Source organism: Microtus pennsylvanicus, chromosome 1, assembly GCF_037038515.1.
Source record: "Microtus pennsylvanicus isolate mMicPen1 chromosome 1, mMicPen1.hap1, whole genome shotgun sequence".
Lineage (NCBI taxonomy): Eukaryota > Metazoa > Chordata > Mammalia > Rodentia > Cricetidae > Microtus > Microtus pennsylvanicus.
This window is the reverse complement of record NC_134579.1, coordinates 150,658,776-150,673,306: the sequence shown is the minus strand read 5'-3', so window position 1 is coordinate 150,673,306 and position 14,531 is coordinate 150,658,776.

Here is a 14,531-nt window from a genome sequence, read left to right as displayed (position 1 = left end):
CAGTTTTAGTAGGTCCCATTTATTCAATGTTGCCCTTAATGTCTGTGCTTCTGGGGTTATACCTAAGAAGCGATCACCTGTGCCCATCTGTTGTAGGGTACTTCCCACTTTCTCTTCTATCAGGTTCAGTGTTTTCGGGCTGATATTGAGGTCTTTAATCCATTTGGACTTGAGTTTTGTGCACGGTTATAGATATGGGTCTATTTTCATTCTTCTACAAGTTGACATCCAGTTGTGCCAGCACCATTTGTTGAAGATGCTTTCTTTCTTCCATTGTATACTTTTAGCTCCTTTATCGAAAATGAGGTGTTCATAGGTTTGTGGGATTAAATCCGGGTCTTCTATTCGATTCCATTGGTCGATTTCTCTGTTTTTATGCCAGTACCACCCTGTTTTCATTACTGTAGCTCTGTAATAGAGTTTGAAGTCAGGGATGGTAATGCCTCCAGACAATCCTTTATTGTATAGGATTGTTTTGGCTATCCTGGGTTTTTTGTTTTTCCATATAAAGTTGATTATTGTCCTCTCCAGATCTGTGAAGAATTTTGATGGGATCTTGATGGGGATTGCATTGAATCTATAAATTGCCTTTGGTAGAATTGCCATTTTTACTATGTTGATCCTCCCAATCCAAGAGCAAGGGATGTCCATCCATTTTTTGGTATCCTCAATTTCTTTCTTCAATGCCTTAAAGTTCTTGTCAAATAGATCTTTCACTTCCTTGGTTAGAGTTACCCCAAGATATTTTATGCTGTTTGTGGCTATCGTGAATGGAGAAGCTTCTCTGATTTCCCTCTCTGCTTCCATATCCTTTGTGTATAAGAGGGCGACTGATTTTTTGGAGTTGATCTTGTATCCTGCCACATTACTAAAGCTGTTTATCAGCTGTAAAAGTTCTTTGGTGGAGTTTTGGGGGTCGCTTATGTACACTATCATATCATCTGCGAATAACGAAAGTTTAACTTCTTCCTTTCCAATTCGAATCCCCGTGATCCCATTATGTTGTCTTATTGCTATTGCTAGAACTTCCAGCACTATATTGAAGAGGTATGGCGAAAGTGGACAGCCTTGTCGTGTTCCTGAGTTAAGCGGGATGGCTTTGAGTTTCTCTCCGTTTAATTTGATGTTGGCTGTCGGTTTGCTGTATATAGCTTTTATTATATTTAGGTATGACCCTTGTATCCCTAATCTCTCCAATACTTTTATCATAAATGGATGTTGAATTTTGTCAAATGCTTTTTCAGCATCTAATGAAATGATCATATGGTTTTTTTCTTTCAGTTTATTTATATGCTGGATTACATTGATAGATTTTCGTATGTTGAACCAGCCCTGCATCTCAGGAATGAAGCCTACTTGATCATAATGTATAATTTTTCGGATGTGTTCTTGGATTCGGTTTGCCAGTATTTTGTTGAGGATTTTTGCGTCGATATTCATGAGTGAGTTCGGCCTGTAATTCTCTTTCCTGGTTGAGTCTTTGTGTGGTTTTGGTATCAGAGTAACTGTAGCTTCATAAAAGGAATTTGGTAATGACCCTTCTGTTTCTATATTGTGGAATACATTGAGGAGTATAGGAATTAGGTCTTCTTGGAAGTTCTGGTAGAATTCTGCATTGAACCCATCTGGCCCCTGGGCTTTTTTTGGTAGGGAGGTTTTTGATAACAGCTTCTAATTCTTCGCGACTTACAGGTCTGTTTAGATTGTTCACCTGGTCCTGGTTTAATTTTGGTAAATGGTATTTATCTAAAAAAGTGTCCATTTCTTTTACATTTTCCAGTTTAGTGGCATACAGGCTTTTGTAGTAAGATCTAATGACTCTCTGAATTTCCTCTGTGTTTGTGGTTATGTCCCCCTTTTCATTCCTGATCTTATTAATTTGCGTGTTCTCTCTCTGCCGTTTGATTAGTTTGGATAGGGGTTTATCAATCTTGTTGATTTTCTCCAGGAACCAGCTTTTTGTTTCATTGATTCTTTGGATTGTTTTCTGTGTTTCTATTTTGTTGATTTCAGCCCTCAGTTTGATTATTTCCAATCTTCTACTCCTCCTAGGTGAGTCTGCTTCTTTTTTTTCTAGAGCTTTCAGGTGGGCTGTTAAGTCTTCAATATGTGCTTTCTCTGTTTTCTTTAAGTGGGCACTTAGTGTGATGAACTTTCCTCTTAGCACTGCTTTCATAGTGTCCCATAAGTTTGAGTATGTTGTTTCTTTATTTTCATTGAATTCAAGGAAGACTTTAATTTCTTTCTTTATTTCTTCCTTAATCCAGGTATGGTTCAGTAGTTGACTGTTCAGTTTCCATGAGTTTGTAGGCTTTCTGGGGGTAGCATTGTTGTTGAATTCTAACTTTAATCCATGGTGATCTGATAACACGCAGGTGGTTACTAATATTTTTTTGTAACTGTGTAAGTTAGCTTTGCTACCGAGTATGTGGTCAATTTTCGAGAAGGTTCCATGAGCTGCAGAGAAGAAGGTATATTCTTTCCTGTTTGGGTGGAATTATCTATAGATGTCTGTTAAGTCCATTTGCTTCATTACCTCCATTAATTCTCTAATTTCTCTGTTAGGTTTCTGTTTGATTGACCTGTCCATTGGTGAGAGAGGAGTGTTGAAGTCTCCAACTATTAGTGTGTGTGGTTTGATGGCTGCCTTGAGTTTTAGTAATGTTTCTTTTACATACGTGGGTGCTTTTATATTAGGGGCGTAGATGTTCAGAATTGAGACTTCATCCTGATGAATTGTTCCTGTTATGAGTATAAAATGTCCCTCTCCATCTCTTCTGATTGATTTAAGTTTGAAGTCAACTTTGTTAGAGATTAGTATGGCCACACCTGCTTGTTTCTTAGGTCCGTTTGCTTGATAGGCCTTTTCCCAGCCCTTTACTCTGAGTAGGTGCCTGTCTTTGTGGTTGAGGTGTGTTTCTTGTAGACAGCAGAATGTTGGATCCTGTTTTCGTATCCAATCCCTAGTCTGTGCCTTTTTATAGGTGAGTTGAGCCCATTGACATTAAGTGATATTAATGACCAGTGGTTGTTAACTCCGGTCACTTTTTTAGTAGTAGGGTTTGTGTGTTTCCCTTCTTTGAGATGCGCTGGTGAAAGGTCTCTAGATGACTGAGTTATTGTGGGCATTGTTGGACTCCTTGGTTAGTGATTTTCCTTCTATAATTTTCTGTAAGGCTGGATTTGTGGCTACGTATTGTTTAAATTTGTTTTTATCCTGGAAAATTTTGTTTTCCCCATTTATAGTGAACGAAAGCTTGGCTGGATATAGTAGTATGGGCTTGCATCCATGATCTCTTAGTTTTTGCAGTACATCTATCCAGGACCTTCTGGCTTTCATGGTTTCCATAGAGAAGTCAGGTGTAAGTCTGATAGGTTTACCTTTATAAGTAACTTGGCCTTTTTCCTTTGCGGCTCTTAATATTCTTTCTTTATTCTGTATATTTTGTGTTTTGATTATTATATGGCGAGGGGATGTTTTCTTTTGATCCAGCCTATTTGGTGTTCTGTATGCTTCTTGAACCTTCATAGGTACCTCTTTCTTCAGGTTGGGAAAGTTTTCTTCTATAATTTTATTAAGTATATTTTCTGTACCGTTGAGCTGCACTTCTTCTCCTTCTTCTACTCCAATTATTCTTAGGTTTGGTCTTTTTATTGTGTCCCAAATTTCCTGAATGTTTTGTGATGAGGATTTGTTGGTTTTGCTGTTTTTTTTTGATCAGTGTGTTTATTTTCTCTATGGTATCTTCAGTGTCTGATATTCTCTCTTCTATCTCTTGTAATCTGTTGTTAGTACCTGTCTCTGTCATTCCTGTTCGTTTACCCAGATTTTCCATCTCCATTCTTCCCTCGGTTTGTGCTTTCTTCATTGCTTCCATTTCATTCTTCAAGTCTTGAACCGCTTCCCTAACCTGTTTGATTGCTTTTTCTTGTTTCTCTTGGTTTTCTTGCGTGTCTTTGAGCGATTTATTCATTTCCTCTACCTTTTTGTTTGTAATCTCTAATTGTTTATGGCAATTTTTCACCTCCTGTTTAAGGTCCTCTATTATTTTCATATAGTTAACTTTTGAGTCGATTTCTTCTATTTCTTCAGGAGTAGGGTGTACAATTCTTCTTATTTCGGGATCCCTGGTTTCTGGTGGTGTCATGTTGCCTTTCAGGTTGTTGGAGGAATTCTTGTATTGGCGCCTTCCCATCTCTTCCTTCAAATGGAGGCAGGAGAGGCCTGGTCTCTTGGTCCAGTCTTTGCTGTGATTGACTCTCTGGGTATATCTCTTCAGTGTAGAAGTAGGAACCGTTCCCGACCCGATGGGATTCCTCAGCAACTAAACCGGGCCGCCAGTAGCCCAATGATCCAGGGCCAACAGGATGAATGGAGCAAGGGGGGGATGATATCCAGGAGTGCGCAGGAAGCCTGGCGCCAGAGCTGAAGGTGCCCGGCTCCCTTACAGGGGACCCTTAGGCCTGCCCGGTAGGCAGGCACTCACCGCTCTGGGTGGGTCGCCTTAGTTTAGGAGCTTGAAACTGTACTTGAGCACTGGTCCTAGCATACAGCAGGGCAGGGTTGGGGAGGGGTGCTGGGGGGGCTGTTTCGTGCGAAAGAAAGACAGACAGCCCTGCAGAAGGAGCTGGGGGAGGGGGTTTGTGCTCTTTTCCGGGACAGTCTGCCCCTGGATAGCACACACTCACCCGTCCTGATGGGATTCCTCAGCAACTAAGCAGGGCCGCCAGGAGCCCAATGATCCAGGGCCAACAGGATGAATGGAGCAAGGGGGGGATGATATCCAGGAGCGCGCAGGAAGCCTGGCTCCAGAGCTGAAGGTGCCCGGCTCCCTTACAGGGGACCCTTAGGCCTGCCCGGTAGGCAGGCACTCACCGCTCTGGGTGGGTCGCCTTAGTTTAGGAGCTTGAAACTGTACTTGAGCACTGGTCCTAGCATACAGCAGGGCAGGGTTGGGGAGGGGTGCTGGGGGGGCTGTTTCGTGCGAAAGAAAGACAGACAGCCCTGCAGAAGGAGCTGGGGGAGGGGGTTTGTGCTCTTTTCCGGGACAGTCTGCCCCTGGATAGCACACACTCACCTGTCCTGATGGGATTCCTCAGCAACTAACTGATGAATATCTTAAATGTCACCATAGAACCTTCATCCAGCAACTGATGGAAACAGAGGCAGAGACCTGCATCAGAGCACTGGACTGAGCTCCCAAAGTCCAGCTGAAGCGTGGGAGGAGTGAGAATATGAGCAAAGAGGTCAAGACCATGATGGGTGCACCCAATGAACAGCTTACCTGAGCTAATGGGAGCTCACCAACTCCAGCCGGACAGGGAAGGAATCAGCATAGGTCCAAACTAGTTCCTCTGAATGTGGGTGACAGTTGCCATGGCTGGTGCAGACTGTGGGCCACTGGCAGTGGCACCAGGATTCATCCCTACTGTGTGTACTGGCTTTTAGGGAATCTGTTCTCTTTGGATGGATACCATGTTCAACCTAGATAGGGAGGGCCTTGGACCTTCCCCAAAACAATGTGCTTTATCCTCTCTGAGGAGTGGGTGGGGGTGGGAGGAAATGGGAGGAGGGGAGGGAGAGACAACTGGGATTGGTATGTAAAATGAAAAAAGATAGTTTGTTTTCTTTTTAAAAAATAAATAAACAAAAAAGAATTAATCTCTGTGCGATTCATTTGGGAGCTGGGTGGCAGGCCCTCCCTAAAGAGCCAAAAAGAGTAAAAAACCTCCTCCTCCTCCCACTACACACTTTGGTGTACCAGCGTGGTGCTCAGATTTCCATAGGAGCTGAGAAAGTTTGAAAAAAAGGGGGGGGGACTGAAAAAAGGGATATGGCTCCTTTACAAGTTTCGGACAGTTTGTGCCAGTCAGCCGGTTTGTTAAGTAGGAACAACAACAATAAAAAAAAAAAACCAAAACGAAGTAAAAACGCCTGCCACAGCACAAACATTGGCATTCTTGAGCTCTAGAAAGGTTGAATGCAGTTTCTGAGGAGACAAACCTCCAACTGGGATGCAAGCTTTAGGTTTGGCTCTCATGAACCCAGAAGTGGGTAGTTCCAGCCAAGAGCCACGTGGAGTATCCAGGTGTAGCTTAACAGTTTGTTTGTGTGGTCAAAAATGGCTAAAAGATACACAGTAATAGAGGTCCAGACAGAAAGACCTCTAAACAGGTTCCAGTGTGTTTTTTGTTTTGTTTTTTTTTCGAGTAGTAAGATTACAGTTTATTAAAAATTAGCTAAGTAGGCTTCCCTGATTTGGTGACATTTGAGTAAAGACAGGTGGTGATGAGAAACAAAGTGAGTATATGCTAGGAAAGCGCTGAGGGCAAAGAGGACAGCTTCAGTACTGAAGGCAAGTGTGCTAGGAATAGGGCGGGCAGAGAAAGGTCTGCAAAAACAACATTTTCCAGAACCACTGCAATGACCTTGTCTGATTAACTAGCAAGCCACGGGAACATGTTGTATAAAAAAGTGACAAAATACAAGCAACTTAAATTTGATTCCTACTAGTAATTTGAGAAGGAACTGTCAAAGAGTCAAATCAAGGAGGGGTAAAGGGAACACTCCTGCATTGCTGGTGGGAGCGCAAGCTGGTACAGCCCCTCTGGATGTCAGTGTGGTGATTTCTCAGAAAATTAGGAAACAACCTTCCTCAAGACCCAGTAATACCATTTTTGGGTAAATATTCAAGGGATGCTCAGTCGTGCCCCAAGGACATGTGCTCAACTATGTTCATAGCAGCTTTGTTTGTCATAGACAGAACCTGGAAACAACCCAAATGCCCCTCGACAGAAGAATTGATAAGGAAAATGTGGTACATTTACATAATGGAGTACTACACAGCAGAAAAAAATAACGACTTCTTGAAATTTGCAGGCAAATGGATGGAGCTAGAAAACATCATTTTGAATGAGGTAGCCCAGACACAGAAAGACAATTTTGTATATGAGTACTCTATCTACACGTATGACTTTATGGAAGAAGAGGGCATCAGACCCCACTAGAGATCGTTGTGAGCTGCCATGTATTTGCTGGGAACTGAACTTAGGACCTCTGGAAGAGCATCTAGTGCTCTTAACTGCTGAGTCATCTCTCCGGCCCCTCTATTTATCTCTTAATGAACACTTGTTCCAATTCCAGTTCCTCAGTCTCATGAGTACAGGAGCAGTAAACATGGATGTGGAAGTACTCTGGTTGTAGGACTTGGTATAGACCAAGGAGTCCTACAGGTAGGCCATATGGGACATGTCGTTTCCGCTTTTCAGAAACACCCATGCTCTTTTCCAAATTGCACCAAGTTAAAGTCCCACTAGCAGTGAATATGGGTTCCTCTTGTGAGGAACCGGTGCAGTAACTACAATCGCTGAGTCTAGAGGATGCCATTTTGCAGCTTCTCACCCTAGCTTCTGGCTCTTACGCACATCTCCCCTCTGCTGCTATAATGCTCCTGAACCTTGGTGGTGGTTGTATGTCTTATTCACTACTGGGCCCACAGCTGTGGCTTCTGCTATGGATTTTGGGCAGTTATGGGTCTCTCCATCCATGACTGTCAATTGTAAGGAGAGGATTCCCTGAATAACCCTGGGATCAGTGGTATTTACAGAGAAGAGGTGTATAAGTAGAGGAAGCTTCTCTATAGTCAAGGGGACTTCATGAAGTGTGATTTTATAAGCATCCATTGGGAATGAATTTTTTTTTTAGCAACTAGAATACTTCAGTGTGGTGTGGGTAACTATGACATGCCCTACAGGGATATTTACACCCAGATCTCAGTTTGCGAATAAATCTCTGCTCTTTATAATTCAGCTTGTTTGGGGTATCATGTTGCCTGTAGCATAAAAGAACAAATACGTAAAGAACAGGCACATGTCTGCATTTTTTCTTTGTCAACTTGACACAACTGAGAGTCATTTGGGAAAGGGAAACCTCACTTGAGCAAACGCCCCCATCAGATTAAGCTGTAGGCAAACATGGTACCTTTTCTTGATTCGTGATTGATGTAGGGGAACCCAGCTCACTTGGGGCAGTGTCACCCCTGAGCAGGTAGTCCTGGGTGATATAATAATGCAGGCTATAATTATAGCCTGGTATAATTATAAGCAGGTATAATAATGGGGCACAGGCCAGGCAGCAGCATTCCTCGAGGGCCTCTGCATCAGCTCCTGCCTTGAGTTTCCTGCCCCGACTTCCCTCATTGATGGGCTGTGATTTGGGATGTGTATGCCAAAGAAAACCTGTTGTGGAATATTATTTTAACTGGGCAAAGATATGTTACTTTTGTTTGTGCTGCATCTGTCTCACCTCGCCTGAATAAAGGCACCTGATTGGTCTAATAAAGAGCTAAACGGCCAATAGGTAGGCAGGAGAAAGGATACATGGGGCTGGTGGACAGAGAGAATGAATAGGAGGTGAAATCTAGGCTCAAAAAAGGAACAAGAGAAGAAGAGAGGAGAGAACGAGGGAGAAGCCCAGGACCAGAAGCCAGGAGGCTGCCAGCCAACAGACAGAAGCAAGGAAAGAAAGATATACAGAAGTAAGAAAGGTAATAAGCCCCAACACAAAAGGTAGATAAAGAGAAACAGGTTAATTGAAGTTAAAAGAGTTAGCTAGAAACATGCCTAAGCTAGGCCCAGCATTCAAAACTATTAAGTGTCTGTGTCATAATTTGGAAGCTGGTTGGTGGCCCAAAAGAAAAAGCCCACCTACAAAGCCATTTCTTCCCAAGTTGCTTTTAGTTATGGAGTTCATTTATTTATTTTTTATTGCAATAGAGTACAAACTAGTACAATAGTCATGTTTCATAAGAAGTCTTTCTGGATTTATGACTTTTGTCTGACCCCTTGATGGACGGAACACTTTCCTCTGTTTACAATGTGTTCTGAGTCCCAGACTTCTCTAGACTAGAGGAGGACTTGCTCCCTGCACAGAGCTCTAACATACCTCAGAAGTGTCAGTCTGAAGCTCATGATGAAGCATTTGTAGACTATCATCCAGGAGAGTTCATAGTTACATAATTTCATAAAACTTGCCAAAGATAAAAATGACTTCAAAGAGCCAGGCTGTGGAGGTGCACACCTTTAATCCCAGTACTTGGGAGGGGGCAGGTGGATCTCTGTGAGTTCGAGGCCAACTTGGTCTACAAAGTGAGTTCCAGGACAGCCAGGACTGTTTCACAGAGAAACCCTGTCTTGAAAGAGCAAACCAACCAACTAACAAACAAAAAACCAACGAAGACCTCCCTGAGAATTTCAAAAAACGATTGTAACTATGTTCAGACAACTCAAAGAAGACATGAATATACTGCAAGAGAACAAAAAGAGATGAGAAAGAGGATAGGGCAAGAAGAGAGAAGAGCTGTAATATGTTATATACATATAGGAAATTGTCAAATAACAAAAGGTACTATTGATAAAAAAGAAAGTAAGGATCTGGTGACGTGAGAGAAAGGGCATCAGGGAACGTGACGGTGGCGCTGACCTATGTGAGTACCTATGACTTCTCTGAGACTATTTAACCTCTGTTCTTGCTCTCATGAACACAGAACCTGCTCACTCAATTGCTCATTTTTGTGACCTATCATTTTACTGGTCTGGATGTCAAAGTGTGTAGGTCAACGTCATGAATTGCTTTCCAGTTCTGCCCACCTTATTGTTTATGTTTGAGTTAGGCCTCCTCCTTCTACACTTGGTTCCTCTTCGTTAATTGGGATGTTTGTTATTCTATTCTGTCCATATTCAGGAAGCATTACATTCAAGTTTGGGGACCCGAACCTGGTCAATTTGGAAATTGCCTTGAAACAGTGACGATATCAAGATGATTGAAGACTTCTCGTTTGAGGAGATAAAGATGCTCTCTCGCTATATAAACGTGGAGTCTTTGTTCTTTGCTTGGGATGAATTTTTGGTGAGAGATGATGGTGTGATTATACTGAGCTACCTCACATCAGGTAAGCATACATAAACACGCACAAACAAATAAGGGTATATACCACTATATGATGCCAGTATACGTGTGATATTGAGGTACAAGTATTCTTAATAGTGAGCCTTCATAGAGAATGCCTTTCTCTATGGACAAGAAGACAGTGGAAAGGTTCCTTCTGATAATTTCCCTTGTGGAAAAATCTACATTATATGAGATCTGCCCTAATAACAAAAATTTAAATCACAGTAGTACCTATTAGTCGCCCAGCATACTCCTAGAAAATTTATCTGGCATGTCTGGAACTCCATACCAAATGAACAGTGCCTCTCTGTTTCTCTACCCTTCGCTTACCTTTCTACTGTTCTTCTATGTAGTTGCCTATTTAGGTGTGTGTCATACAAGTGGAAAAGCACAGTATTTCAATGTGTGACTGGAGTTTATCACTTTTTTTTTATTGTTTTGTTCATCACACCATAAGATAGAGGAAGGGTTTTCTCATCTTTTACAAGGCTGATGGTATTTCGTTGCATGCATGTGTATTCCATATAATGTTGGATTTCCCACAATCCATGGACCTTTTTTTTTAATATTTATTTATTTATTTTGTATACAATATTCTGTGTGTATGACTGTAGGCCAGAAGAGGGCACCAGGCCTCATTACAGATGGTTGTGAGCCACCATGTGGTTGCTGGGAATTGAACTCAGGACCTTTAGAAGAGCAGGCAATGCTCTTAACCTCTGAGCCATCTCTCCAGCCCTCCATGGACCTTTTGATTAATATCATTTACTGTCTTCAGTTACAAGCCTCTGTCTTCTAAGAGATGAATTGTCTGCCTTTAATAAGACCTTTGTTTTCGCCACTTTGTTTATCTGGTCTGTAGGAGTTGCTGAAACTTTGTTTAACAGCACCCCAGTACCAGTTCAGTACTGTTGACAAGGAACAAAGCAAGCACTATGAAGGGAATTTTACTCAATAACTAACTGAATAAAATTGGGAGATTCCACAGTAAATATCCCCTCTGCTAGAGTATGCTCTGAGGTCTGGTCTTTCCTTAGAACTGTGTGGTCATGTGTGAGGTGTACAAGCTGCCACCACACATTTTTTTTGCTTTCTTTTATTATTTATTTATGAAAACTTTCCACTTCCTCCCATCCTCCCATTTTCCTCTGCCTCCCTCCTCCCCCTCCCCCTCTCTCTCCAGTCCTAAGAGATGTCAGGGTGCCCTGCCCTGTGGGAATTCCAAGGCCCTCCCCACTCCATCCAGGTCTAGGAAGGTGTGCAGCCAAACAGACTAGGCTCCCAAAAAGCCAGTACATGCAGTACAATCAAAATCTGGTGTCATTATCATTGGCTTCTCAGTCTGCCCTCATTGTCAGCCACATTCAGAGAAGTCCGGTTTGATCACATGCTCATTCAGTCCTCGTCCAGCTGGCCTTGGTGAGCTCCCATTAGATCAGTCCCACCGTCTCCGTGGGTGGATGCACCCCTCACGGTCCTGACTTCCTTGCTCATGTTCTCCCCCATTCTGCTCTTCATCTGGGTCTTGGGAGCTCCACCACACATTTTTTTATGGATAATGAAGAACTTTTCTTGGAATCAGTGCAACGCTTCTCTTTTCCATTGGCCTAGGCATAGTTGAATCTATTAGGAAACTGGCAGGCATACTTTTCTCATAATATTGAGGTTACAGCGAGTGCACAGTTAGTCTGTAGAGTCCACATAGCTTCTGGCCCACATCAATACTGTCTTGGCCTTTCTCTGAGTGGTTGGGAATATGTGATGGCCCCAGCTGTGAGTGATTCTTAGCATTCCTGCTCTCCCTTGTGCAAGCGGTGTCAACATTGAGGAGACAGCAGGAGAACAGACTGAACGCATTTGGTGTCTCCTGATCCTTCCTTCCACGTCAGTTAAAATCCATTCATATCAGTTACTTTACAGAGAGTTACAGAATTGGGGGCTCTTTCTGCTTTCAAGAAACATGACTTGATTCACTATTAACCAGATAGCCTCCTAGAAATATAGACCTAAGATCTCGGAGCCATCCTGTGTACTTAGAGATTTTGTTGGTGTAGTTCTGGTCCTATGACTACGACCAAGTTAGGGGACTAGGAGTCAGAGAGATGGTAAAGGTGCTCACTCGTGTATAAAAGGTGAGCTGAGTTTGATCCCTAGAATATGCGTGGCGGAAGGAGAGGACAAAACCCTGAAAGCTGAACTCTGACCTTCTCACACATGTGTGCACACAGGCAGGCACACACACACACACACACACACACACACACACACACACACACAAATGATAAACAGAAATGTACAAAACAGATGAATAGAAACGCTGAAGTTATGAATCACACTACAGTGGTAGGAATTGAACCTGGGTCCTCTGGAAGAGCAGCCAGTGCTTTTAACCCCTGTCCATCTCTCCAGGCCTCATCTTTAGTTTAGAAAAAATAAGTTTAAATTCATTTTAATAAAGGTGGCACATAGAAGTAGGTGTTCCATATAATAAATGCATTCAGACATGCAATGTTTAGATCAGCTTAAAGATTTTACTATTTATAACTCCATTCATCTATAGCAAAAATATTAACATTTCTTCCTTGTGTCTTTTGAAATATACAGCCTACTACTTAAATTGCTACTGTTTTGTTAGGTTCCACGAGGGGCACTTTCCCTGTGCATTCCAGTAGTGTGATTAGGTGAGAAAGAGGCTTTCCACACGAAGTGGTTTCTTTCTTTCTCTTTTAGATTTATTTATTATACATACAGTGTTCTGCCTGCAGGCCAGGAGAGGACACCAGCTCTCATTATAGATGGTTGTAAGCTACCATGTGGTTGCTGGGGATTGAACTCATGACCTCTGGAAGAGCAACCAGTGCTCTTAATCTCCGAGACATCTCTCCAGCCCCACGAAGTGTTTTCTAATGGTGACCTTTAATTTCATCAGCTTTCACTCTCTTTACCTTAGTCAGCACAGAATTTAAGAACAATTTTGTAAATATAACCTGACTATAGTTTCCCCTTCCTGTACTCCTGCTAGCTCCTCCCCACCTCATCTCACCTCTTGATTCCCCTCTGCTTCTGTCTCTCATCAGGAAAGAACAAACATAACAAAATAAAATACAATAATATAAAACAAAATCCGTCACGACAGAGTTGGACAAGGCAAATCAGCAGAAGGAAAAGAGCCGCAAAAGAAGTCCTAAGAATCAGAACCCACTTGCTCACACATTCTGGTGTCACGTAAACGCTGGAAGATGAAAGCTGTGAGGACCTGGTGCGGACCTGTGCAGGCCCTGTGCGTGCTGCTTCAGTCTCTGTGAGTCATAGGAGCTTTCTTCAGACGGCCTTGTCCTGGTGGCCTCCATCCCATCTGGCTCACACACTCTGTCTTCCTTCTCTTCCGCAGGGCTTCCTGAGCACCGAGGGGAGGAATTGAATGGAGGCATTCCATCTGCAGTTGTGTTCCAAGGTCTCACTCTCTGCAGTGTCTACCTGTGGTTCTCTGCATCTGTCTCCATCTCCTGGAGGAGGAAGCTTCCCAGATGATGGCTGAGTAGGGCACTGATTTGTGAATATAGCAGAATATCACTAGAAGTCATTTTATGGTTACTTTATTTCTTTAGACCACTGACATTTTAGGTTTCATCCTGGGTCTCTGGGTTATTTGTCTCTGGTTCTTGATCACCTAAGCAGTATTGGGTGTGAGTACCATCTTGTGGAATGGGCCTTAAGAGTGGTATGCAAACCTAGCGCAACAGAAAATTCCTAAAATATATGAAGGTGATCCCTAATAATATTTCCAAATAATGAGGGAGACAGAGTCCCAACTGGCCATCTCTTATCATCAAATGAAGAAGCTTCCACTACCAGGACTGGGTTGTATCCAACTGACTTATTGGACAAATGGGTCCCAAACAACCTAGGCTGTTGCTAAGACAATAGGTTGCTCTTGCAAACTGACAGCGAGGCCCTACTAAAAAAGACACCTACTCAACTCATTGAGCATGAGGAGGCCGAGCTGGTGCCTACATAAACCTTCACCCCCACTTTTTCAGTCTCTTTGGTGCAGGAAGGTACCCTGCAGGACGTCAAAAGAGAAACCAGCCCAGCCACAAAAACTGTGGGCTGCAATCTGTCCTGTCTGCAAATATTCTAGGGCAATGGTAGAGCAAAACTTGTGGAAGTAACCAGCCAAGGTTGAGTTTTTTTTATTATGTTTATTTTTAGATATCTTTGTTTGGGTTTATATACATGAGTGCGGTGCTCATGGAGGCCAGAACAAGGCATTAGATTTCCTGAAGTTGGAGCTATAGGTGCTTATTAGCCAGCTAACATGGGTGCTAGGAAGTGAACTCAGGTCCTCTGTAAGAGCAGCAAGAGCTCTTAATCACTGAGACCCCTTCTAGGCCCTCAACATAGGATTTTATCCCAGGGTTTTGTTTTGCAATACTAGGTAAAGAGAATGTTTCCTGAGTAGAAGCCATATGCCTTCCTGAAAAGATTAAGACAAGAGCTCTTTATGTAAATCTAGTTAAAACTTTCCAACCTTAATAATCTTTATCTTAATTTTATATGCTACAGTTAAATTATATTTATC